Raw genomic sequence first — 27,561 nt, forward strand, 5'->3', positions numbered from 1 at the left:
GTAAGAGAGAGAGAGAAGAAGAGCGAAGAGTGCGGCAAGGTGCATAGGGAGAGATGAGAGAGGAGATAAAGGAGGGGGCAGAGCGGGAAAGGGCCTGAAAGACTAGACAGGCCAGTTTGAAAAAAGAACGGAAGTGAACAGGGAGCCAATGAAGGGTTTTAAGGGCAGGAGTGATGTGAGAGGATTTGGGAAGGGAAAGAATGAGGCGAGCAGCTTGGTTTTGAATGGCCTGAAGTCTGCGAGATTGAAAGGCAGGAATGCCTACGTACAGGCCATTGCCATAGTCAATGCGAGAGATGACAAGGGCCAGGACTATGGTTTTAAGGGCATCCGTGGAAAAAAACCGAGAGATCTTCCGGATAAGACGAAGGGACAAAAAACAAGAAGAAACGACCGAGCTAATCTGACTATGCATCGAAAGATCATGACTGACTTTGATGCCAAGGGTACGGACCGAAGGGATAGGTGAGGGTGGGGGGCCAAAAGAAAGGGGCCAGTGTGCAGGGGACCAGGGGTTAGAGGGACCACCAGTGAGGACAAGTTCCGTCTTATCAGGATTGAGTTTCAGATGGTTAGCGCTCATCCACTCAGAAATAAAAACTAAAGTGGAACAAAATTTAGGAAGAGAAACAGGAGAAGAGGATAAATCAAAAATGAGCTGTAAGTCATCGGCATAGTTATAAACAGAGACTCCAAGCTCAAGAAGGGAGGTGACAAGGGGTTGGATATAAAGATTAAAGAGTAAGGGGGAAGAGAGGAGCCCTGGGGAACGCCACAGGTGACCGGGCGGGAGGGGGCCGCAAAGCCAGAAAGATGAACCGCCTGGGACCTATCCTGAAGAAAGGATGCAATCCAGGAGAAGGCCACCCCCCGAATACCAGCTGATCTGACACGGTCGAGCAAGATGGAATGGTCGACCGTGTCAAATGCAGCGGACAGATCGAGGAGGACCAGGGCTTGGGGAAGGTTGAGATCGGCTTTCCCCTTGAGCTCATCCAGAGCCGCAAGGACCACTCCCTCCGTGGAATGACCCGGGCGGAAGCCGGCCTGATGAGATGCCAAGAGGCCATTCTGCTCAACATACGAGGAGAGGCAAGAGGTGACATGAGCCTCAAGAATTTTGCCAAGATATGGAAGTAGGGAAATAGGACGAAAGTTGGAGGGAAGAGAGGGATCCAAACCAGTTTTTTTCAGAATGAGAAGAACAATAGCAGATTTAAAAGAAGAGGGAACAGAGCCCAAAGTCAAAGAAGAGTTGAGAAGAGCAAGAGGGGGGGCAGAACAGCTGGTGAATAGAGTTTTAAGAATACGGGCTGGCGCACAGTCGGCAGGGGAACCTGACCTGACTTTGGCCAGGAGTTTAGAAAATAGTTCCAAAGATATGGGAGGAAAGGAGGCAAAAGAAGGGAGAGGAGGGGGGAAAGGAGAAACAAGGCGAGGTTGAGAGACAGAGGGAATATTGGCTTTGATCTTCATGATTTTATCAATGAAGAAATCATTGAGTGAAGAGCAAAGGGTTTGTGAAGGAACGGGGCCGGAAGTGGAGCGATCAGAGGTGGCTAGGGCATGAACCAGGGAAAAAATTTCCCGGGGTTTATTGACAGCTAAAGCCACTCTTCCAGTGAAGTAGGAAGTTTTTGCTGCGAGGATTGCTTTTTTATAATCCGAAAGAAGGGTTTTGTATTTGACGCGCCGAGATGGACTGTAGTTACGTCTCCAGAGGCGTTCCGACCGCCTGAGATCAAGTTTGAGCGTTTTAAGCTCAGGAGAGAACCATTTATGAGTGTCAAAGGGACAAACCTTTTTTACTTTTCTGAGCGGTGCGACTAAATCGCAAGAAGAAGCGAGCCAGATGCGAACGGACTCAGCTTGGGAATCGAGAGAGAGATCTTTAAGAGCCGGGGCAGAGGAGGCCAATGTGCGCGTGAGAGCGTCAAGGTCAATCAAATTCCAATTTCGGGCTAAGAGGTTTTTGGGAAGTGGGGGCTTGGAGGCCATGCCGAAAAAAATGGAAAAAGTGATGTTAAAATGATCCGACCACACACAAGGGGAAATGAGAAGGGAAGAAATATTAGAACAAGTACACCATATTTGGTCTAGGGTATGACCCTGAACATGAGTGGGAGCTGTGACATAGGGTGTGAAATTAAGACAATGGAGGGTGGCAGAAAAATCTTTAGAGGAGGAGTCTTCCCTGATATCGCCTGGCCAATAATTGAAGTCGCCAAGCAAAAGGACCGAGGAATTATTGACCACCAGTGTGGCCAAGAGGTCCTGGAGGGAAGGAACAAAGGAGGACATGGGTTGGGGGGGACGATACACAAGAACAACAGTGAGAGGTGCTGAGAGATTAAGTGAGCGAGCCACCAGATAGTCGACATTGGGTATAGGAGGGTATGAAAGGAGTTGGAATTTGAGAGAAGAGCGAATGAGCATCGCCACTCCACCACCGGCTTTGCCTGCTGGACGATCAGCACGGAGGGCATAATGATAATCAGGGAGAATGGCCAGAAGGTCAGGGAACGAGTCAGAGGAAAACCATGTTTCGGTCAGGCAGAGGATGTCAGGGGAGTCTGTGGTCAGAAGGTTAAAGAGGGCCGTCTGATGCTTGACCGCAGAGCGAGTATTGAGAAGATGAACTGAAGCCGAGGTGGGAACAGGGGGGGGGATGAGCGGGCAGGGGATGGTGAGTGCCGAGTAGGGTGGGGGACTAGAAAGGATACCAAGGGAATCGAGGAGCTGCAAGAGAGGGAGAGGGAGGGGGTGTGAGGATGACAATGCTGTGAGCTGGGCAGCTGAATAAACAACGACAGGAGCAAAGTGTGTAGCCCCTGGTCCCGGCCCGTCGCGGACGGGCGCAGACGGGCTTAACTTAGGCGCAACTTCGGCGCGCCTTCGTCGCGCCCGCTGTGCTCGTCCGCTGTGCTGCCGTGGACAAGTGGCCATGTTATAGGGACACATGAGGGGAAAGGTCAATGGGCGTGGCAGGGGGTGGAGGAGCCAACCAACAGCGACGCGTCGCCCGGACCCGGCCGAGATGGAAGACCAGCCCGTCCCACACCGAGAAGCAGGTGAGGAGGGGGCGGTCAGCAACGCCGGTCTGGGACGCGTGTGGGGGCAGGGCTGAGAGTCAGGATCCGAGAGCGGAGAGCGCGGGAGATGGAGGTAAAATAAGCAAGGTTTTAAAATCAGGACAGTCTCGTTAGAAGAGGTTGCTCCCGGAGACGCATCGGGAGATTAGCAGTGCAGAACAGGAGTGAGCGCACTCTCTGCCGTCCGCCAGAAGTACCAGCCAGGGGGGAGGAGCCAACCAACAGCGACGCGTCACCCGGACCCGGCCGAGATGGAAGACCAGCCCGTCCCACACCGAGAAGCAGGTGAGGAGGGGGCGGTCAGCAACGGCGGTCTGGGACGCGTGTGGGGGCAGGGCTGAGAGTCAGGATCCGAGAGCGGAGAGCGCGGGAGATGGAGGTAAAATAAGCAAGGTTTTAAAATCAGGACAGTCTCGTTAGAAGAGGTTGCTCCCGGAGACGCATCGGGAGATTAGCAGTGCAGAACAGGAGTGAGCGCACTCTCCGCCGTCCGCCAGAAGTACCAGCCAGGGGGGGAGGAGCCAACCAACAGCGACGCGTCGCCCGGACCCGGCCGAGATGGAAGACCAGCCCGTCCCACACCGAGAAGCAGGTGAGGAGGGGGCGGTCAGCAACGGCGGTCTGGGACGCGTGTGGGGGCAGGGCTGAGAGTCAGGATCCGAGAGCGGAGAGCGCGGGAGATGGAGGTAAAATAAGCAAGGTTTTAAAATCAGGACAGTCTCGTTAGAAGAGGTTGCTCCCGGAGACGCATCGGGAGATTAGCAGTGCAGAACAGGAGTGAGCGCACTCTCTGCCGTCCGCCAGAAGTACCAGCCAGGGGGGGAGGAGCCAACCAACAGCGACGCGTCGCCCGGACCCGGCCGAGATGGAAGACAAGCCCGTCCCACACCGAGAAGCAGGCGAGGAGGGGGCGGTCAGCAACGGCGGTCTGGGACGCGTGTGGGGGCACCCCAATAGAACATTTAACATATATGCTACCATTCAGGTACCTCAGAAGCCAGTAAAGGAGGAGAAACCAATGTCGAACTAAATAGAAACCAAGTCAAAGTCCAGTCCACCAGGAGCAGGAGTATCCTAGGAGGGCTCGTAAGATGCATTCAGGAGCAGTGATATGCACCATGGACAACAGTACAGATGGGCCAATAACGGACCAATCAGCAGTACAATTTCCAGGGTCTGAAGCGATTGTGTCCTCAAGCATAAATCCAAAGCACACTGAAAATTGCACAGAACACAATTGAATAAGGACTGCACATAGTGTAGCCACAGAGGCCAGAAGGATAAAAACCAATTTCCATTTAGCTCCTGCAGTAAGGGTGCGCCAAAACGCTGTATCAATGACACAGGAGCACATATAGAAGTGACAGTTCCATTTGTCCTTGAGGTGGGACATCCGTTGCGGAGCAGAAAAAATAAAAGCACATTCCAAACAATCAAAAGCAGGACCAGGGGAAGCCCTCCAAAAATGCTTCCAAGCACGAAGGGTATGAATGATGTAATAACTGAAAAAAGTGCGCTATACTGCCTATATTGCACATGTTAATAATGCAGTGACCCAGCTCCCCGAAATGGTGTTGGAAGTTACTGCAAAGTAGCAATGGTATCTCAGAAGATGACCTTATAACTTAAAAATCAATCATCTCTCTTGCAGATGTTAAGATCACGTCCTTCTGGAACAAAGTGGCTTTCGTACTGCTCAAAGAGTCAAAGAGTACATTCAAAAGCTTAATCGAAGGACACAGCATTACTGTACGGGCAGGTGGAAACAACACTTGAGTACAACAGTTCACAACCCCATTAACCATCAACACAAATGCAATTCCTGATTTCAGTCTGCACCAACTGTGATCATTCAACATCAAATAGCTCCCATAAGAGAGTAACCTGAAAGTTGATTAAATCACAGCAGCTGAAGAACCCTTCAGATCCCAGGATAGTTAGCAACATTTGCATTACATGCTCTCTGCAGTGACACTTCTCTACACACTAGGGAATGCTAGAAAGTACTCTTGCAGTCTGGGCTGCTAAGAAAAATGTCAGTTCTGCCATTCCTACAGTGGTAGCTAAAAGGCAAAATCCATGTCTTGTGCACATGCTCTTTCCCTAACGCTTCATCTCCGGCTGCTTGATCAAAGTGGAATGTTGATATTGGCAGAGAAATAAAGCTGTGGATTATCCAATCCGGGGAAAGTATTTCAGCAACAGAGAATGGTAGTTTCTCCAGCTTCTTCATGTGTAACATCGTGTATGTCGCATTCTTCCTCACCATTATTTTTTGATGTTTTGTAAGATTGTAAGGTAAAAACAGATTTGTGGCATTAAGGTGTTGCCATGGTATGCGACTGGTGTGAAATGTATGCAGTGTCCAGGACAGTAGTATGATAGCCCTAAGCTGTGATTGCCGATGTTCTAAAGTAGACTTTTCATCCTGTATGATGTCTATCATCGATGAGACAATGCTACTCACAGAGTATATTCTAGTAGATAGGGTGGTAATACCATTATCAACTACCACCAAATCCCTTTCTAATTTTGCCCTGTCAATGTTGCGCAGTATCTCAGCTACTTTCTGCTGTGAAATCTTCTAGACTTCATTGTATATTGCATACAAGAATCGCTTTTGACATGGCTTTCGATGACCTAAAATAAAGTCCTGTAATACCATGTCATGAGAGAGAAGGGACAAGTGTTGTTTCACCTGAGATGTTGATGTTTTTAGCCAAACAAGGCACAATTTTCCAACACTGTATGTGGTTTCCACCCCGAGTGTTGTATTTGTGCATAACGTGGGTTTTGTTTATTGATCTTAAACCCTTTTGTGTCACCCATGAAACATGCTTGACATCTGTTAGTGTCTAAGGGAAACACCAACCATCCCCCATGGTTGGTACCCGATAAACTTTAGGTCCTTTTGCGAAGCAAGATGTCCAGGGTTTCCTCCTTTTAAATTTGTGAACTGCTGCCAGTCCACAAAACGTGCAAATGTGTTAATTCTTGGTATGTTTAAATGCCTTTATCTTCATGTTTGTTGCACAGTCTTATTCAGAAAAATCCTTTGGTGTGGTATAAGGGATGCTCTAAACAAAGCCTTGTTCCCCTGAACCTGCAAATCCATACTTCCTCAAATCAATTTCACATCTAACCTGTGCCTCCAAAAGTCAAACCCTTGTGTGGAAATATTGGAAAGAAAAGATGCAGAATACATCAGCTTTGTTTCTGTCAACATTTTTTTCTTGGATGTTTGCTGGTGTTAGCTTATAACATTAGGCCCACGGGTCTTTTGAATCATGACCTGAAAATATACAAAGTTCTATGCAAACGAGTTGGATTTACCCAGTGGTGGCACAGGGGAGTGTTCCCACTGTGTATGATTGAAGACTGCACATGGAGTACTCGCTTTATGCAAAACATGATGACCACAATGTTGAAAACAGAAAATTTCATCATAATTAGCACACATTATACAGTTCATCAGAATTATAAAGAGTTGAATGCTCTAGAGCTGCTTGCACTGTATTAATATCCCAATCATTAGCGATAGAATTAGGGGTGATAAAGTGATTCAATGATAACTTGAACAAATATGGAATTTGTAAAACTTCAGTAGGCCCAAATATACTATGAGATACCCTATCCCAAGCAATTCTTTCCAGAACTGGAACAGCAGTGATGTTCACAAGGGAAAGGTCTCTTCTCACGTTGTGTGATAAAGAGTTGGAAGTTAAAACCGAGTTCACATGTTCTATAGCAGAGCATTCTGGGAGATAGTGTCCATTCAGAAACAGGAAGTAGACTCTAAAACAAAAACAATCCAAAGGAACAGGAAAAGTATAGAAATTGAAATCCAAAGGTATAACTATGGATTAACAAATTACGTTTGCTTCAGCCAAAAGTATAGTCGACGCAGCATGCCTCAAAGAGGTGGAAGAGGAGGTGGAGGTGAATCGGATGCATCTGAAGAGAAGTCATTGTAGTTGATGAAATAGCCTGAGGCTGTTCGATCTATTCTTGGCTGCTCTGGAACTTCCATAGAACTTGCGGTTTGCTCAGACTGATGTAGACACCATCCATTTTAGGTTGTAGAACAGAAATCAGTGTTTCTGTACAAGATGTGTGTATGGCATTTGCTGATGTAGCAGGTAGAAGAGATAATTTGTTGCTAACTATCCCCAACCAAGGAATAGAGTCTTCCTCTGAGATCATAGCTTCCAACAAGATTTTCTGCATAGAAGTGAGAGGAGACAGGTAACTACCCAAGAGCCCCGGAGGCTGTTAATTTCCTGTAAAACATCCAAACATTCATTTATTTCAAAAGGTGTTTCTGTCGCCACTGTGCTGGGAAGGTCAAGGTCAGGCACCCACATCTTAACCCCAAACAGGATTTCACAGGGAGTCCAACCACCCGGGGTTTTTCTAACCAGAGTGTTAAGTGATCTTTGGGCCGCATACAGGTGATGGATCCATTTGCAACCTGAGTCTAAGACCCTTGCTATTTAAGATTGTTTTAAATTCTGACTTTTCCTCTTAACAACTAAATGTCCCTCTGGATGATATGGGGAAGAATACCTCACGATCATACCCAATCTTCTCATGGTGTTTTTTGTAAGCCTTAGAGGCGAACACCAGCCCCTGGTTGGATTGGAATGTCTCAAGTGAGTGTGTCCCAATAAAGACTTGCAAGTCCTTTATAACAGCATGAGAACCAGTTGATTGCTGTGGCCAAACACATAGGAATCAAGAGCTGAAATCCACTGCAACCAAGATGTATTTTTAAGTCCCATCTGATTGTAAGGAGCGTCATTGGTCCAGATAAATGCATGCTAGAGGCTTGTTTTAAATCAATAGTGGTATCTATTATGGCTGTGCTATGGTGGAACCCTTCATCTGCTGGCAGATGTCACATTTAAGGACACGGTCCCTAGCCTGTTTGTAAAGGCCTGGCTACCAATAACTTTGCAGCAAAAATGAAATCGGAGCAACCCCCCGTGTGTGCAGACGTTAAGCCTTCATTTGCTGCTAGGATCAATCTGAGTTTGGTATTACCCTATCGCCCATTCCAGGAAATAGTAGCAAATGGCATGTTTTGCATGCTTAACTAGTAGGAGTACTTTATGGGAAAGCCTTTCGGCAAATGGGTGCCGTGGTGTACAACGTTTGACAGCCACCATAATGTCCTGAGCTAGCCTCGTACTTGAATGAGTTATTGGCATGACTGCAACAGTTTACACTGTTGTTTTTGTGGCTTCATCAGCCAGTGTATTCCCTGCAATGTGTACGCCTACATATTGGTGAACCAAGGTATGACTCACATCAGTCTGCCGCTAGAATGCTTTCAGCTTAGCCACCTGTCCCCAAAACGTTTTATGCTTTAATGTGTACCCTTTGGAATCTCTGAATCCATTATGACTCCAGTAGTGTATGTATTCATTGTATGATTAAACAAAATAATAATATGAATCAGACACTATTAGTGCGGGGAACCTGGGATCTGTTTTCTCCAGGACCAGTATCAAAACCTTGAATTTTGCGAGCTGCGCAGTGCAGTCACTTATTGACTTTTTCAGGGAGGAATGCTCCATCCTGCCTGCGCCCTTTTATGGCTGCACATGCTGCTGAATATTATTGCTTTGTCCCAATGGCACGCTGGTCAGAGCCATCAGTATATATGATGTAATCAAACTGATCAAGAGGCTTGACTTCATTAGGTAGAGGATATTCATGTTGATACTGCAGGAATGCTTGTGAGTATAGTGTGGAGTAGGCCCGGGCAGTATACTCCACTACGCTTGCAGAGTTTGTGGAATTTGAAGAATTCGCACACTGCAGAGAAGTGTGGAGTTCCTACATTCTGTCTTCCAGGGCATGAAGCAATATTTTTTTCCATTCACGCTCACGATTTGTTTATTTCAGACCGCTGGCGAGCTCATGTGATACTTCGTGCTCGCTTGCATGGCTTCCAGCTGCAACAGCACAAATATAGTGCTGATTGCAAATGTACCACTCGAGTAGCTTTTGTGCTCGAGAAGCAGCTGAGAGGCTTTTCCAGAAGGCTGTTGGTGTTTTGTGTGAGAAACCTTTTTTTTACTCTCTTTTTCTAACATGAAGAAAGTGCCCCAGAGACTCCAGCTTCCAGTTCCTGTCCAGCAATGCTTTGTCCATCTCCTGGTCGCTTTTCATTTGGATTTGGAGCTGGAAGGATCACTCTGCTTGTCTGTACATATACCCTTGTATTTAAGGACTTTTGTATTTGAGATTTCACAAGTAAGTTCAAAAACTCTTGCATAAGGACGTGATTTTTATGGTTGGGGGCATGCACCAGGATTTATCTGTACTTTCATTCAATTTTTAAAATGTATTGCGGTGGGTGGCCTGCAGTTTCAGTAGGGATCTAATTATTTTTTTGCATGTCATTTTTCTTATTTTGTAAAAGAAAAATGTTGCACTGTTTAGTACATTCACTCCATGTTTTTTTGGCAAATTTTTAATAATCATTTAATTCACTATGTGGCCTAGTCTGCCAGTAGGCCTTCCAGCCAGTAGATCCTGTACTAATCATGGGTGGATGAAACAACTGTTTCTGTGGTGCCTGTTGAATTGAAACATAATTTAGGCCATGGATAGCATTTGATTAAATTACAATATGTGTATTTTTAGGGAAAATTCATGTCCTTTTTAGCAAACAGTGTATTGGTGGGGCAATATACTTGACGCCTTTGGAAGATGTGTGTTGTAAAAAAAACTTTAGCCCACTTAATTTTTTCTTTCGACATTGCTGAATTAAGGCTATTTTCTCCTCTGTTACCTTGTAACCTTTGTCTGGCCAGTATCTGAATGAGTTAGCCACAGGCCACCCTTTGTCTTTGTTCCCGATGCCATGTGGCCAGGCGCCATTTTTATGTATAGTCAGTGTGAAAATGCCTGTATGTGCCTTTTATTTTCCATGCCTCCTGCTTGTTGTTTTACAATGTGGATGGTGGCCGTTTTGGTTGCCAGCCAGAGTGGTTTTGCCATAGGCCTGCATGTCTTCTTTGTTGTGGTCATGCCTCCTTGCTGTCTGTTGTTGAGACAATGTGGCTGGTGGCCATTTTATGTAGCCAGTCAGTGTGCTTTTGTCATAGGCCTGCATTCTTCTTTGTTGTGGCCATGCCTCCCTCCTGGTTGTTGTTGGCCCATGTGGCTGGTGGCCATTTTGTATAGCCAGCCAGTGTGCTTTTGCCATAGGCCTGCATGTGTTCTTTGTTTTTCACTCCTCCTACTTGCTGTTTTACCATGTGGCTAGTGGTCATTTTGTGTAGCTAGCCAGTATGCTTTTGCTATAGTCCTACATGTCTTCTTTGTTGTGGCCATGCCTCCTTGCAGTTAATTGTTGTGATTATGTGGCTGGCAGCAATTATGTGTAGCCAGCCAGTGTGCTTTTGACAGAGGCCTGCATGTCTTCTTTGTTCCCCATGCCTCTTGCTCAGTGTTCTTGTTTTGGTCATGTGGCACTGGTTGGCAGCCATTTTATGTGCCCAGACAATGTGCCTTTTTCATAGGCTTGCATGGATGGATGAGATATCAGTTTAAAAAGATGGTTGAGGATGTAGTAAATATATTAAGAATATGATTTTGATGAACAGTGCTTATATATATATTACATTTATTTTTTCTATTTTATTTATTTTGCAACTCAAAAAGGTTTCTTCTCGTCCTCCCATATAAACATCGGCAAATATTGATTTGTTTTAATATTATAATTTGTATTTTTTCAATTTTTTTACTTTAAGCTTTTTCTTTATTTCTTTTCTGTTTTAATGTCATGCTTGTGAACATAAAGGAAATAGCTTGATCAATCTGTATATTGTTTTATTCTGATGGGGAATAAAAGTTTATGGTATGGGGGTGTGGTTTGACTTTACAGTGATAATTTTACTATCTAAGTAAACAACCACACTAATATTGCCTTAGTCTATACTAATTGAAACTGCAAACAATGCCATGTTTCACACTACATGTTTTTCTTGCTTGTTTGCTTTTAGGTGCACAAGAGAAGAGACATCATCCGCAGTACTACCACACTGAAGCCTTGTGCAGTCACACATCAGTCCTGCAATCTCTCCCACTTGTGCAGCTTAGTGCAACTACCAACTAAGAGTTTTGAGAAGGCCTCAAAGATAGATGCTTCCAAGAAAGTGGTCTATGAGAAGAAGCAGCTTCCCACCTGTGGCATGTCACTCCAAACCTTTTTTGGACCACCACATTGTGTGCCTATCGCACCGTTGGACAAGCTGAGAGCAGCACTTCTGCATCAACAGCAGCACTATAACCTAAGCCTAAAAAGACCATGTATGTCAGTGAGGCACAGTGTTGAGCAGTGTCATTGAATTTGATGTGCCCATTTTGCAAAGTATTAACCAATCATTTCAGGAAACAGAGCAAAGTGGACAGCCGCCACAGCCAAACAACAGTGCATCTTTCATTGGAACTTGAGCTATCAAATGTTGCAACATATGTTTGACCAGTGCAAACAGATCAGTGACTATGTTATTCAAAGAGAAGGGGATTCAGTTTGGAAAGGTATAAACATGGATGTGGACAAATGGGACAAAGTCAAATGCCTGACACAGAAGCATATCCATTCAGAGGTTTTCACACAGGAAGTAAGCAAGGAGGACTGTACGATGGGCCAAGCTACCCCACTGTTGCATCTGCTACAGGACTGGGTAAAAAAGGGGTCTGAAAAGTTCGCCCCCGCCAGTGTGAAAGAAAACACAGAAGCACATGCTTTGGTTGCAAGCTTAATCCTTTGCTTGGCTTATAATACAAGGATGTAGCATGCAATCATCTCGTCCAAACAGTACATCGGTGCCACACTACTTCATCCACATGCAATGGTTTCTTGATTAATCAGCAAAAGTAAGAGCTAATGATAATTACCATTAGGTAGCACTGAGCACCTGCCTAGCAGAAACTAGAAACTGGATCACACAATACTATTGCCAGGTAAACTAAACATAACTTACCTCTGAGTATGTGCAGCATGCTATCTGGAAAACAAATGCTAACATTGTAGAACACAAACACAACAAATAAATCATTAACACTCACCAAGCCCTGGAATCTCGACACCTAGCAGGTTGAGCAGGTCCTGTTCCCATTTAGGATATCCACCCAGCAGTGCGTCAGATGCAGTATGGTGCGCTGAACATGGCTGGTGCATCTAATGCACCGGCACACCCTCCCCCAGTGCTGCACAAACAAAAACAGTGCTGCCACCTAATCCTCACCAAAAATCACAGAGAGCAGCACACCTGTGTGGCAACGCCGCCCGCAACGTAGCCGCCCTGCCTCTGCCATGGTGCTGGGTGGGATCAAAAGGAAAAAAGGAAAAGGAAGGGGAAGGGAAGAAGAAATAAGGAAGTAAGGGGAAATGAACAAATAGTCATAAAAATTTTTAAAAATGAATTACCAAAAACTTTAAACTTAAGTTAGGATTTTGTCTTAAGATCAAAACTTAAGACAAACTCAATACAAAATCATTACTTTACTACTCCTAAATGCCTTTTGTGAATACCGAAAGTCGTACAGTTAGGATTTTGTCTCAGGTTACTTTTGTGAATTGGGCCCAAAATTAGCAGTATTTCACTATCACGACATGTAAAACACACCAGTCCATGTCCTACCTTTCATATACACTGCACCCTGCGAATTGGGCTACCTTAGAGGTGCCTTACATGTAGTAAAAGGGAAGGTTTGCACCTGGAAAGTGGGTGCACCTGACAGCTCGACATGGCAGTTTAAAACTACCCACACACTGCAGTAGCAGGTCTGAAACATGGTTACAGGGCTACCCATGTGCAGACCCACTAGTACCATCTGATTTACAGGCCCTGGACACACACAGTTCACTTTATTAGGAACTTATCAGTAAATCAGATATGTCAACCGTGGATAAACCAATCACCATGACACTTTACATATGAAACACTTGCAAATTAGTACTGATCAGCAGTAGTAAAGTCGCCAGAGTTCTATCACCAGCAAAACTAAATGCAGCACACAGTTAAAAACAGGAGGTCAGAAGCAAAAAGATGGGGGAAAAACACAATAAAGATGCCAGGTTTAGCACTGCCTTTAATGGTTCCTCTACATCCACATTACCAGCCCCAAAACTCCTCTCCAATCACAACCCAGCTGGCATCGGAGCGGCCCTCATCCACATCCATTCCCATAAATTTTGGACCCTGGGAATTTGTTAGCGAGTTTTCATGTCAGGGCTGTTTAAAGTCAGTTGTGGCTACTCCTCTTCATAAGAGACAATATAAGCAATTAGGTACATATTGCACTCACTTGTAATAGATTTTGATTAATCCTTTCATTAGCCAATATGGTATGAATTGGCATACTGTAATGTGTCATATGTGGGCATATGGAATCGAGTGACAACAGTGTTTTCAGACAAACACAACATACTGCTAACATTTTATCAACTTTTTAGGACCATGATCATTTGTCTAAGTCATTATTAGGTATACTAACCGGGGTCCCTCATCCGCCCTGTGTGTAGTGCCTGACCAGTTGTCACACCCAAACGTGTAGAAGAGATCACTGTGGGCAATCATTTCCTGCACGTCACAGAGCCTACAAGGAAATTTGTGCTTTCAATTAACATTCAAGTCAACACAGGTGATTCACAACATTTTCTAGTTCAGTTCTGAGACTGTTTATGGATTCTATGTAATATGTTCATGGGTTATCTGATAACAATGTAAGAGTTTTTGACTTCATTCTTACTTTGTGGACTCACCTGAAACACCGACAGGCCGACAGAGGGTAGTCCTTTCCTCCGGGTAGGCGGCGGCAACTACAGGATTTGTTTCCTCGTATAGTTACGTTTCTTCTATATCCTACGCATTCTACATGGCCAGCACCAAAGGACTAAAATCCCAAACACAAAAGCAACTGGCAAAATTTGCCTGGACCAGGCAAGGTGAGGATATTGCTGCGCCACCTGAGGATGATCCCAAAACCACACAGCCTAGTCCACCAGCTAGAAATCATGCCCTTGAGGACATCATGGAGGCAATAGCGGGAGTACGGACATCTTTAGAGATGCGAATCAACTCAGTAAATATTGAAGTAACCCTCCTGCGGGTGGACCTTAAGAAAATGGACTCTAGGGTCAAAGATGTTGAATCCACAACAACGGCCATAGTTTCTGACACCTCTAAGCTGCAGCGGCAAGTAACTCAACTCCAGGATCAACAGAAACGGATGGAAGAGCTCCTGGACGACTATGAAAGGAGGGCAAGACGCAACAACATCCGTATCTTTGGAGTCACTGAACGGATGGAGGGACCTGCCGTAGACCTCTTTGTGGAAGACCTAGTGCTCAATAAACTCCAACCTAAAAGGCTCTCCAGCTATTTTTCCATCAAACGGGCCCACAGGGTTCCGGGAGGACGTCCAAAGTCGGGGGCTCCCCCACGCCCCATAATTGAAAGAGTCTTCAATTTCCGCGACAAGGACGTCATCTTGCAGACTGCATGAGCTGGACCTTCACTGAAAATCGACAATGTAAACATCACCTTTTTCCCAGATTTCACAGTCAAAGCCCAGGCACAAAGATGCAGCTTTACAGCAGTTAAAAAAGCACTTTGAGATAAAGACATTAAATATTCCATGCTGTTCCCGGCTAAACTTTGGATAGAATCTGAAGGTAAGACTTGGTTTTTCTCATCTCCGGAGGAAGTTTGGGAGTGGCTGGATGGATGGCGACAAATAGGGAGGCCATCAGCTGGTCGCAACAACAGAAGCCCCAACAATAGTCAAAATGCCCTTTCTGCGCCCAGAGAACGGCTTCTGGAGGGAGACTCAGATGGGGCACACTGACTTGAGCCACGTGCTCTCGCAACTCTTGCTGATTTTCTTTAGTCATATATGCTCCCTTTCAGTTCCGAGACTAAGCAACCTAAGTACTACAACACTTTGGGTAAATATCGACACTATCTCCAAGGCAGAACTGTTTGTATCAGGCATACGTCTCGCAGTCTTAAAGCCGACCAGAAGTTAACATGAGGATGGGACTAGAATTAATTGCCTTTAAGTATACCATGAACATATTAAGCTGGTAAGGCGAGGGGTGGAGGTGGTTAGCCAGGCACCTCACACATGAAAGGGAGGGCGACAGGCACTCTGCCTTGTTGGGGAGTGGAAAGTTTGAATTCCACCTGCAGGGGGGCAGGGAGGAAGGATTCAGAGTGGGGGAGTGGGGGGAGTTGTGGTTTTCATCATTATTTGTTTTTTGCACAGAGCATTCCAGTGAATTTACTTCCGCCACATCTAAAGACTAGATTATTGCTATCATTGATGTATTTGGGGAGGTGGAACTGGGGACGTTCTGCCAATACTGTTTTAGTGTATTATTTCTCGAATAGAGGTTGGTCGTATATGCTAGTAATAGTGGCACAGCGCTTCTCCTTCTTTTTGCTCTTTTCAACTATCAGAGAATGGCAGACTCAAGAGACGTGAGGTTATCAATATTGACATGGAATGTTAATGGCCTGGGCAGTAAAATAAAGAGGGGAGTAGTTCTGCAATACCTCAAGAGACAATCACCAGATTTAATACTCCTGCAGGAAACCCACTTGGTGGGTAACAGTTGTAAAGCTCTCCACAGATGGGGATACAAGCTTGTGGCCCATGCGGGGTTTATATCAGGGTCCCGGGTACAGGCATTCTCATTCGTAAAAACGTAGCCCTTACACCTACCCATATATGGACAGATCCACTGGGTAGATTTGCGGTATTGGAGGCACTTTGGGAAGGTAAATCATTGAATATAATGTCAGCCTATCTTCCACCGGCTCTGAGAAAAACTGCATTGCAAGACCTGGGCAAGATATTGATAGATCTCCCCCCGGGCACTCTCATACTGGGAGGAGACTTCAATATGATAATGGACAAAACAATTGACAGACAACCCCCAAAATCGTCCCCTCGATGCAGTACATACCTGGCTGACTTCTCCCAGGCTATGGGAATTGTGGACATTTGGCGGGTAATGAAGCCTGATAAGGCACACTTCACACACTATTCCAACGCACATAAAAGTCAGTCGCGTATTGACTATTTCTTCACGTCCCTCGCCGACATAGGCCATTTTCAATATCCCCAGGGGCTCCCAAGAGGCATCTCTGACCACTCTCCCCTGAGGAGTGACCTTACCTTTCACCAGCGAAATACCCGAGGCTCCATAATCATCAATCCCTGGATTCTTACTATCCCAGACATCAAAGAGGACCTTGCTGAGCATATAGATAGTTTCTTCACTGAAAATGTTGATTTGTTGATTCAGCAAACACTATTTGGAAGGCCTACAAGGCAGTAATTAAGTGGCGAGCTCTGGCACTAAAGATTGGATATATCCGTAAACAAAATTACCAATTGACCCAACTGGAAAGCAACTTGCTCCTCATAGAGACAGAACACAATACCTCTCCCACTGAGACCACAGCCCATAAACTCCGAAACAAACAGTTAGAATACAAGGCCCTAGCGCGCGAATAAACCCAGGCGAGACTTCTTCATACACGCCATCGAGTCTATGAACTCGGTAAAAGAGCAGGCAGGATGTTAGCATAGCTGGAACGGCGAGATCAGGAGACACTATGGGTCCCCGAGATCTTGCTTGAAGATGGAAGGAGAGTAGCAGACCCCCGGGCAGTAGCAGACGCATTTGCGGATCACCTGGAGGCAGTCTATACTTCCAAGACCACCACCTCCTCTGAGGATTCACGTCAACTATTGGAAGAAATGAACCTACCTCCACTCTCAGAAAGTGATAGGGATGCCCTAGATGCAGACCTAACAGCAGAAGAGCCATTAATTCCAGGAAGGCAATAAGGCCCAACGGTATTACGATTGAATTTCTCAAGGGGATGGCCATTAAAGTGGCTCCTCACCTCAAAAACATGTATGATGAAAGTATGGAGCGGGGAGTTCTTCCTTTAGATCAAAGGCTTTCCTCTATAGTTGGCAAACGGAAACCAGGTAAACCGGCATCTCACTGTAGCTCATACAGGCCCATCTCCCTAATCAGTTCAGAAGCCAAGGTATTAGCTAAACTTCTCACGTCTCATCTTATTGCAGTTCTCCAATCCCTGGTCCACGAAGACCAATTAGGGTTTTGTACCGGGCCGGAATACAGCCTTAAATATTGGCCGTGTCCATAATGTCCTCAGCAGACAGCCATATTTGCAAGAAGATGCAGTTATATTATCGTTAGACGCCACAATGGCGTTTGATTCAATAGAGTGGCCTTACCTTTTCGAAGTATTGACAAGATTCGGATTTGGTCCGCGATTCCGACAATGGGTGGCATTGCTCTATACTGAACTGTTGGGTCAAGTCAGAGTTAACAATCACACGTCACGTATATTTGCTTTACAGAGGGGGACTAGGCAGGGATGCCCCCTGTCCCCCCTTCTGTTTGCACTGACCCTGGAGCCTTTAGCACACTGGATACGGCAGGATGTTTGAATACGGGGGCTGAGATGGAGCGAAGATAAAGAGGACAAAATATAATTATACTCTGACGATATCTTAATATATTTGGCATCCCCTTGAGCTTCTATTAATAGCTTACTTAATGTTATTACCAACTTTGGCAAATATGCAGGATATACCATCAATTGGTCCAAATCTGTATTAAATGTTTTAAACGGTCCCCCGCCCCGACTACCTCGCGACTCTACGATAGAATTGGCCACCGAGGGTTTTAAGTACTTGGGCGTTTTTATCACACCAGTCCCAAAAAGGTTTTATGATCGCAACCTACAGGGCCCCCTCAAGCGATTACAAGAAGATGTCAAACACTGGAGGTCACTACCCTTATCTCTCTTGGGGAGGGCAGCCTTATTTAAAATGTTAGCACTTCCCAGATTCTTAAACATACTTCAAAACTGCCCATTCCCACTCACCAGACGCGGTCGGTAGTAGGAGTAACTGCAGGGCGGTGACGTGGGGAGGGGCAGGGTGGGGGTAGTAAACTATGGATTACGTAGGTTTACAGGTAAGTTAACATATAAATGAATAAAACGAATTTCGTTGCGTGCACTGCCCCTCCCCCTCCCCACATCACCGCCCTGCAGTTACTCCTACTACCGACCGCGGCTGCCACTCACTGATATTTATTTCACCACCATTGAAGGAGAACTCCGTACATTATTATGGGACGGGAAAGCACCTTGCATCACCCTCCGGAAGCTGACAAAGGGTGGTACGATGAGGGGAATGCCCTCTCAGACCTACACCTCTACTATTGGGCCTCGCAAATAGCGGCTGTCAACCATTGGATTTAAGGTTCTCCGTCGAACCCGGCATTCCACCTAGAACATTACCAAACAGGGAAGGAAGGATATCTGGGTGCTCTTTACAGTAAGGTTCGTAGAGGCTGATATCTGGGACCCATGTTACAAATGGTGGCCATCTGGCACAAGGCTACTAAGCGCCTGGGAAGGGCGGATAAATTCACGAAAGATAAACCGCTGTGGTCCTCTCAGAGGTTAGGATCACTTTGTAACCATGTGGGGTTCAATAAATGGGGCACCATCAGCATAACCAACATAGGAGACTTGATCGGTAGGGGAAAGCTCCTCACATTTAAGGACTTACAGCCAAAATATGACCTAGCACCAGGTGAGGTTTTACGATACTTGGATCAGGGACGCCCTACTTTCATGCGTTCCAGACCTGTCCTCTTTGCAGGAATCCTACCCCCTTGGAGGACTGCCTGCTCTCGGAACCGCTCTTGAAGGGGGTTGTCTCCTGTACATACCGTAAACTCTGTAATAATTTGCCTGGCTCTTTCCAGGCTCTTCGAGAATGCTGACAAACAGACATAGGGCCATTAAACAACAAAGACTTGCAAACTACATTAATGTCACCAAGGGAAACTGCAATAAACCACTGTTTTCGCCTCATACAACTAAATACTTCACAGGTCTTATCTCTCCGGGGTGCTCCTGGCCAAAATAGGAAGCCGAACAGACGCGTTATGCCTTAGAGGATGCAGCCAAGACAGCACCTTTTACCACGTCCTGTGGGACTGTCCCATCATACGTACTCTTTGGGATGGCGCCACTGACAAAATGAGAGACACACTGGGTAAGCCCCTTCAGCTGTTACCGCGAATGGAGATTCTGAACATATGGGAAGCCACCGACCTGACAGACTTAGAGCAACAATGGGTGGCACTGGGATACTTGCTAGTGAAGCGAGCTATAGCAATGCACTCGGGATCCAATACATGGCCATTAACTGTGGGATGGGTGGCAGAGATGGATCGCTGCATGATTGCAGAGAAGGAGGTTTACAAGCAGCAGGCTGCCCTAAGAAGGGGGATAGGAAATGGGGGATTGGAATAAATAAAGGGGGGAGATCTGTACCTCTCCAACAGAAGACTTGGCGATGAGGAGCAATAGAAACAGTGATCTGCCCAATGTTTAAATATTTGTCATCTATGTATATTGAACAGCATTTAAGGGGAGATCTAAACTTCTTTATCAGAAGATATGGCAATGGGAGAAAATTGTAACAGTAACCCTCCAAATTTTCACATACTTGTAATCTATGTATAATGAGGTACTATGGCGCACGTAAATTGAACTGTGATGTGATATTGTACTGAAGACTCTGTGCTTTAATTCTAATCAAAAATTATATTTAAAAACAATGTAAGAGTTTGAACCCTCATCTGGATTTTTTACATACTAGTTTGTGCTGGTGGTATGGGTTAATGTGTCCCTTGGCGTTGCCTCCTTTCAGGTGCAGGCACCTCTGATAGAGTGAGTGACTGTACTCTGGCTGTATGTGTCAAAATAGGAGAGAAAAGGAGGGAAAGGACAAAATTCAGTGACCAAGAAATGTACATTTGCAACTTGTCACATAATTACTTTTTTGCATGTAAATGCTAACAGTAATGGTAAGTGGAAGAGGCACATTGCCCATTTACCACTGTTGGGTAAATACACCAGCTGCGCTGGGCCCCTGACTGATAAACTTGGAAGTTGCCATTTCCATCACTAAGGATTCTGGGACTATAAATGCAATGGATGAAATGAGAAGCATGAGGGTCTGACTCACCAAGCATTCTGCACATACTTGGGACAACATCGATGGTCAAAATTGTAGTGTATTATAGACATTGTTACTTTAGTATCATTGTTTGTATCATAACATTTTACCTGGCACCACATTGAGGACATCACTCACAGGTATGCCATGGAGCATATGGGGGTACATGGTGGAGAGGATATCCCTCTCCATTTGAGTGAGATTGAGTCAGGGCCTGGATTGTACACCAGGGAGCGCTCTGGCCACCTCTGGCCTGGAGTACTTCTCCTTCACCTGCCTCTTCTCATCCTGCCACTTCTACTTAATATCCATTAGAGTGCAGACATCCTTTCCCAGTGCTGTGACTGAAGTGGCTAAATGCTACCATAATCCTGCCACAGGGCTGCCTTCTGTGTGGCACCGATGCTGTAGGGGGGTGACCATGGAGACTTTTATGGTGCCTCACAATGTACTCCAGGATCATGGTGGTCTCCTCAGTGGTAGCATTATTAAGGCAAGGCACAGAGCAGGTAGGCAGACAAAGACTTTGTGTGGCCAAACCAGCCCCATGATTGTGTGCTGCTTTTATTTGGTTTGTAGTGCAGGTCTTGCAGGAGGTGTCATTTGTCTGCAGATGTCTGAGATTACACTTCCTCTGACTGAGAGTGGAGATTCTGTCCCAAATGCAGAGTATCCACCACGAGTGTGGATACTCTGCCCTGAGTGTGGACGTAAAGATCCTACTTGCAAACACCCTATGTGAATGCAAAACGGATGTATGTCGTTACAACGCACACTTTTACAATGCATGCACTTACAATGCATTTTTTACAACGCAACATCCATTACAACGCATTCCATTACATAGCATGACACTACAACGCATTTTTAAAAACTACCTTTACAACGCATTCCATTACATCGCATACTACCTTTACAACGCATACCATTACAACGCATAATATTAAATTGCATTTAAGGTAAGTATTAGATAGTATAGGGGTAAAAATTACTTTTCTAACTCCAGGGAGTGCAACAGTAGGGTAAGTGTTGGATAGTATAGGGGTAAAAATTACTATTCTAACTCCAGGGGGTGCAACAGTAGGGAAAGTGTTGGATAGTATAGGGGTAAAAATTACTATTCTAACTCCAGGGGGTGCAACAGTAGGGTAAGTGTTGGATAGTATAGGGGTAAAAATTACTATTCTAACTCCAGGGGGTGCAACAGTAGGGTAAGTGTTGGATAGTATAGGGGTAAAAATTACTATTCTAACTCCGGGGGTGCAACAGTAGGGTAAGTGTTGGATAGTATAGGGGTAAAAATTACTATTCTAACTCCAGGGGGTGCAACAGTAGGGTAAGTGTTGGATAGTATAGGGGTAAAAATTACTATTCTAACTCCAGGGGGTGCAACAGTAGGGTAAGTGTTGGATAGTATAGGGGTAAAAATTACTATTCTAACTCCAGGGGGTGCAACAGTAGGGAAAGTGTTGGATAGTATAGGGGTAAAAATTACTATTTTAACTCCAGGGGGTGCAACAGTAGGGTAAGTGTTGGATAGTATAGGGGTAAAAATTACTATTCTAACTCCAGGGGGTGCAACAGTAGGGTAAGTGTTGGATAGTATAGGGGTACAAATTACTATTCTAACTCCAGGGGGTGCAACAGTAGGGTAAGTGTTGGATAGTATAGGGGTAAAAATTACTATTCTAACTCCAGGGGGTGCAACAGTAGGGTAAGTGTTGGATAGTATAGGGGTAAAAATTACTATTCTAACTCCAGGGGGTGTAACAGTAGGGTAAGTGTTGGATAGTGTAGTGTAATATTATGCGTTGTAATGGTATGCGTTGTAAAGGTAGTATGCGATGTAATGGAATGCGTTGTAAAGGTAGTTTTTAAAAATGCGTTGTAGTGTCATGCTATGTAATGGAATGCGTTGTAATGGATGTTGCGTTGTAAAAAATGCGTTGTAAGTGTAGTGCATTGTAAAAGTTGCGTTGTAAATGTTGTTCCCCATGCGAAACTCATAAACTTAGACTTAAGTCTAAGTTTATCTTTGTGAATCTGGCCCTGTGTGTTTCTTACAGCATGCAGCTTCTAAATGAATCTGAAAGGCAGACATCAATGACTATGAAGCACATGGCTTCTTTGGCAGTGAAGTCACAGAACTTGCAATTTTTAATGAGTGTGTCAAGTCCTTCAGAAAACTCATCTATTGTTTCACCAATGTGCTGTTGTGCTTGGTTAAAGAAATAACTTTCATACTCGGCATCCTGCATTGTATTGAATTTGGCTTTCGCAGGGTGTGTTGGTTGGGTAGCGGGTTTAAGAGAGTAGAAGGGGATTGTGTGCTTGTTAACTTCAGAGACCCTAGGGTGGTGAGTTATTTATGTTCTTATCCTAACACCTCGAGTGCCTCCGGAATTATTGTCACGGATCTGTCATACTTTTACCCCCCGCTCCATTTTCTCAGTCTAATGCTTGGTCATCTGGTTGGGAGAGGGTAACTAGGGGACCTCGTAGAGTGCAGGGTTTGGACTTTCACCTTCCTCTATTCAATCCATATGCCCCGCTGAGTAATTTGGATGGGGTTGACTGACCATTTTTGATTCCCCGTCGGGTGGGCGTTGAGCCAAGGGCCCATGGTGGCCCTGTTCTTCATAGACCCACCGGCCGGGGCAAGCCTGGGAGTAATTACACGGGGCCTCCACCCCCTAGCTTTTCTTGTGTCTCCCAACCTGTCCTCCCTAACACGCCCCACCTTCCATCTGCAGATCTGGAGAGTTTCCACACATCCCCGCTATGTACACCTACTGACACTAACCCCATAAGCACTGAGTTGGTTCTTGATGTCGGTGAGTTGCCCACAGTCCCTCCTTTCTCTGCACGTATCGTCCCTTGCACCCCTGTGATTGAGACTGTGGTTCCTGATAGCGTTGAATCCCTTCCAGTGGTTCTGACCTCTTCTCGTCTAACGCCCTTGGTTTCCCCTTGTTCTCTTGTCCTTACCTTGGCTTCATGGAACATTGCGGGGCTCCGTAGTAAACTAACCAATGAGGACTGGTCTGCCTGGGTATCTTCTCATGATATCCTGGCTTTTCAGGAAACATGGGCTGTCGACCCTATTTACTATCCTGGGTATGTGAATTTGTATAAGGGGGCTATCAGTAACCAAAGGGGACGCCCCTCCGGAGGTCTCTGCATTTGGGTAAGGCAAACCTTGAAGTATAGCTTAACTGAAACGGCCATTGACAATCCCGATCTTTTGATTATTTCCCTGCATTGCACTGACGAACCCCCTACTTTGCTAATAAATGTATATAACAGGGGTCTTCCTGGAGGTCGTGGAACTAACACTTTCTTACAACTGGATGAGTTTTTGGAGACCGTTGACCCCAGCACCAATGTCGTAATTATAGGTGATCTTAATTGTTGTTTTGAGCCATTGTACCCTGAATGCGACTCTTTGACCATGGAAGTTGATAATATTTTGAATATTCCTCCCCTTGCCCTTCCACCTATCAAACGATGGAGTGAATCCGCTGTTCAGTGGACGAGTCTATGCATGGAACGTGGATTTAGGGCTGCAAATGGACGAACCCCTTCCGACATGTCTGGTATTGCGACATTGTCCGATGGTCGAGGCCGCAGCAGCCGTATTGATTACGCCTTAATAAAAGTGGAGTATTGGCACACTTTGGGCGATATGATGGTCTGTGAGCGTATAGAGAGCGACCACAACCCCCTTGGTTTTGACACTCCTGCTTTCTCCCCAGCTCAGAAGCACTCAATCTGAGATATCGACTGCTAATGCCCTCTTAACCAACAATCACCGTAGAGTGGCCTGGGAAAAGGTTGCCCTCGATAGTGCATTACTCTCCGAGATTGGTCTTAAAGTCTCCTCAGCGTTGGTTGATTTACAGTCCCTCAGGTTCGACAACGGTGAAGTTGCCGAATCCACAAATATACACGTTAATCTATTCTCGGATCTAAAGTCCCTTTTTTCTAAACCTCGCAGGGCCACGATATCCAAGATCCCCAAACAAAGCTCCTGGTATAACAAAAATTGCCGAGATTCTTATAACAATCTGAAAGTAGCTATTGTTTCCAAGGATCAGGCCATTATTAGATCTGCGAGAAAACTCTACACCAGGGCCAAAGTCCAGGCGAAGCGCGACTGGGATAACGACCACTGGAGTGACCTATTGGCTGCCAGTAAACAAAGGAATTTAACCTTGTTTTGGCATACCTTGAAGTGGGGTAATACATCTAACTCACAGGTCCCCTCCAATAATGTCTCTCCGGACAACTGGGTATCCCATTATGAATCCCAGTTTTCTGATGCTAACTTGGCTGTTATACCTACTCTTCCTACAAGTTGGGACTTGACTACGCCCTCTAACCTCGAGTTTGACATCGAAGAGGTTAAGATGGCATTATCGAAGGTACCCAGTGGTAAGGCACCAGGTATCGATTGTGTCCCTGTGGACCTTTTTAAATCCGATCCTGGTAACTGGGCCCCTTACATCGCCTTTCTGGCTAATGCCCTAGTTCAGGGGGCTTCCATCCCTGACTCATGGAAGGGCGCAGAGATCCTGCCCATTTTTAAAAAAGGCGACCGCTCATGTCCGGGCAACTATCGCCCCATTAGTCTTATTGACTCCGTCCAAAAAATTGTCGCAAGAATGATTTTGGCCAGGATCCAGTTATGGGCCGAGCGAGATGATATTATCTCGCCTTTACAGGCAGGTTTTAGATCCTGCATTAGTACCATTGACCAGGCATTTAAATTCCAACTAATTGTCTGGAAAACGGTTTATCTTTGCAGTGGTACAATTTATGCAGCTTTTGTAGACCTTCGGTCTGCATTTGACTTAGTCAATAGGACCAAACTTTGGGGCGAATTAGCGGAGCTTGGGCTGTCCCCGGATCTCTTAAACATCATAATTAGGTTACATGAAAATAATTTCGCCCAAGTCCGATGGGGGAATCAAGGGCAGGTTACTGAAAAATTTAATGTTAACAGAGGTGTCAGACAATGGTGCGTCCTCGCGCCTACCTTATTTCTATTATTCATCAATAGAGTTGTGCAATACTTCTCTAATAAACCCACGGATGCCCCTATTTTAGGTGGCTCAAAAATACCGCTCCTTATGTTTGCGGATGACACCCTACTCCTTTCACAAACTTTGTCCGGGTTGCAGTCGGCTCTGAATGTATTTTCTACTTTCTGTTCTGACTACGACCTGTCAGTTAACATCTCAAAAACCAAATATATGGTTTTTAACAAAGGGAAACCTGTGAAGGGCCAGGTGTCCATGAACAACGACATTTTGGAACGTACAAATGTTATGACCTACCTGGGTGTTGTATTTGAAAATAAGTTGAACTGGAGGCCGCAAATTGACGTTCTTTCTCTTAAATTTGCCCAACTATCGGGCAGTTTGCTCAAGGAACAAAAACAATCCCAGTCGAAAATGATAGGTCCCCCTATCAAAATCTTCGAAGCTAGGATCACTTCTGCAATCTTGTATGGCGCTGAACTTTGGGGTTTCGCCGATCTTTCCCCCCTGGTCAAAGCTCAAAGCAAATTTTTTAGAAAGTTAACGGGACTCCCCAGTTCAACCCCAGTGAAACCGCTTTTGTTAGACCTTGGATGTCATTTTTTTGACGACATCGCCAGGTTTAAACCTCTGGCTTTCTGGAGGAGATTATGGACAGTCCCAGAATTAGGCCCTTAGGCTAAGGCATTTATGGATGTTCGCTGCATTTTGGGGGCGGGTAACATCCACTGGTGTAAGCATGTTAGATTACTATTGGACTCTATGGGTTTAGGTATATTGTGGACCGACCCAGTTAACAACTCTTTTCCACCCAAAAAATACCTTAAAAACCTCTGCTGGTCAATGATCTCCCAAAAACATATCTCCTCTGTTTCCCCTGAGTCATTGTCTGGCAGGTTTTTTGGACATAAACAAGCCCCTGCATTCGAAGAATATTGGGACACCATTACCAGGCCTAGTGATAGGAAACTATTAAAAGCCAGTACGCTGCTTGAGATTCAGAAGTAGGCTTTATTGTAGCAACCACCAACATTAACCAACTCCTCTTCCCAGCGTCTCTCAGTCCGAATGCCTGTCTCACCGCCCACCAGAACATTCACATTCTATCACCCAGACAACAGGGATTCCACAACCCAACCATAAGTAGATTACAACACATCCCCTTTACAATACATCAAAAACAAAATGATAATAAATAAAGATAACAATTACTTGGTGCAAAATACAGTGCAAAATATAAAGATTAACATATGCTTAATACATAACATAATCTTTAAACTTGGCTGGTACATGCCTGAGCCTGGCGGAACCATTACAATTCCCATTACATTCACAGGAACACAAGGCCGGCTGTTGTCTGAACGCAACTTAACATCAACAACTTTGACCAGTCTTGACATGCTCCAGGTACAGCCATTATTTAAAGTCACAACATTTTTTCTTATTGCCGTGATAACAAAAGGACCTAGAAAGTTAGACAGACCTTTATGACCAAACCTGGATCTCTTGACCCAAACACGATCACCAAGGTTCCACTTCCTTTCTTTCACAGACATCTTGTCATCATAGCGCTGTTTGTACTTCGACTGATAATCAACCAATCTCCTCTTCCTCACATCCTCACTGACCTCATTCCCTTTCCATACAGGGAGCCACCCTGGATTTAGCTTAGACATCGCCAACCTTCCCCTCAAAGCCTCAAAAGGTGATTTTTGAGAAATAGCATTAGGAACAGTGCGGTGTGCCCACCATGTTTCCCTCAGCATACAACTGAAGGAAACCCCAGTATCAAGTGCCCTTTGAGCACAACTTTTCACCACCCTATTCATTCTCTCAGTGAGACCGTTAGCTTGTGGCGAGTATAGTGCAGTTTTTAAATGAATTATACCAACACTCTCTAGAAAATGTTGCATTTCTTGGGAGATAAACTGCACCCCATTATCTGTAACTAGATATTTTGGAACACCTTCAGACGTAAAGACGTCCTTTAAGAATTCAATAATGGACTTGGAATTGACCACTCCCATACACTTGGTAACCACCCACTTCGAGGTGTAGTCCACCAAGAGAACAACAAACCTTCCCTGGGCAGGCATAAGCTCAAAAGGACCCATAATGTCCAACCCCAACTTGGTCCATACCACATCCGGAACCTCCACAGGTGAAAGAGGAGCATGACTAGTCACATGAGACTTGTCATTGATGGCACACAAATGACAATCTTTCACAACAGTCTCCACCAATCGATCCATCCCGGGCCACCAGTACCTTTCCCTGACACGCGCTTTCGTAAGACTCCTACCAAGATGTCC

The sequence above is a fragment of the Triturus cristatus genome, chromosome 10 (genome assembly GCF_964204655.1).
Source record: "Triturus cristatus chromosome 10, aTriCri1.1, whole genome shotgun sequence".
NCBI lineage: Eukaryota > Metazoa > Chordata > Amphibia > Caudata > Salamandridae > Triturus > Triturus cristatus.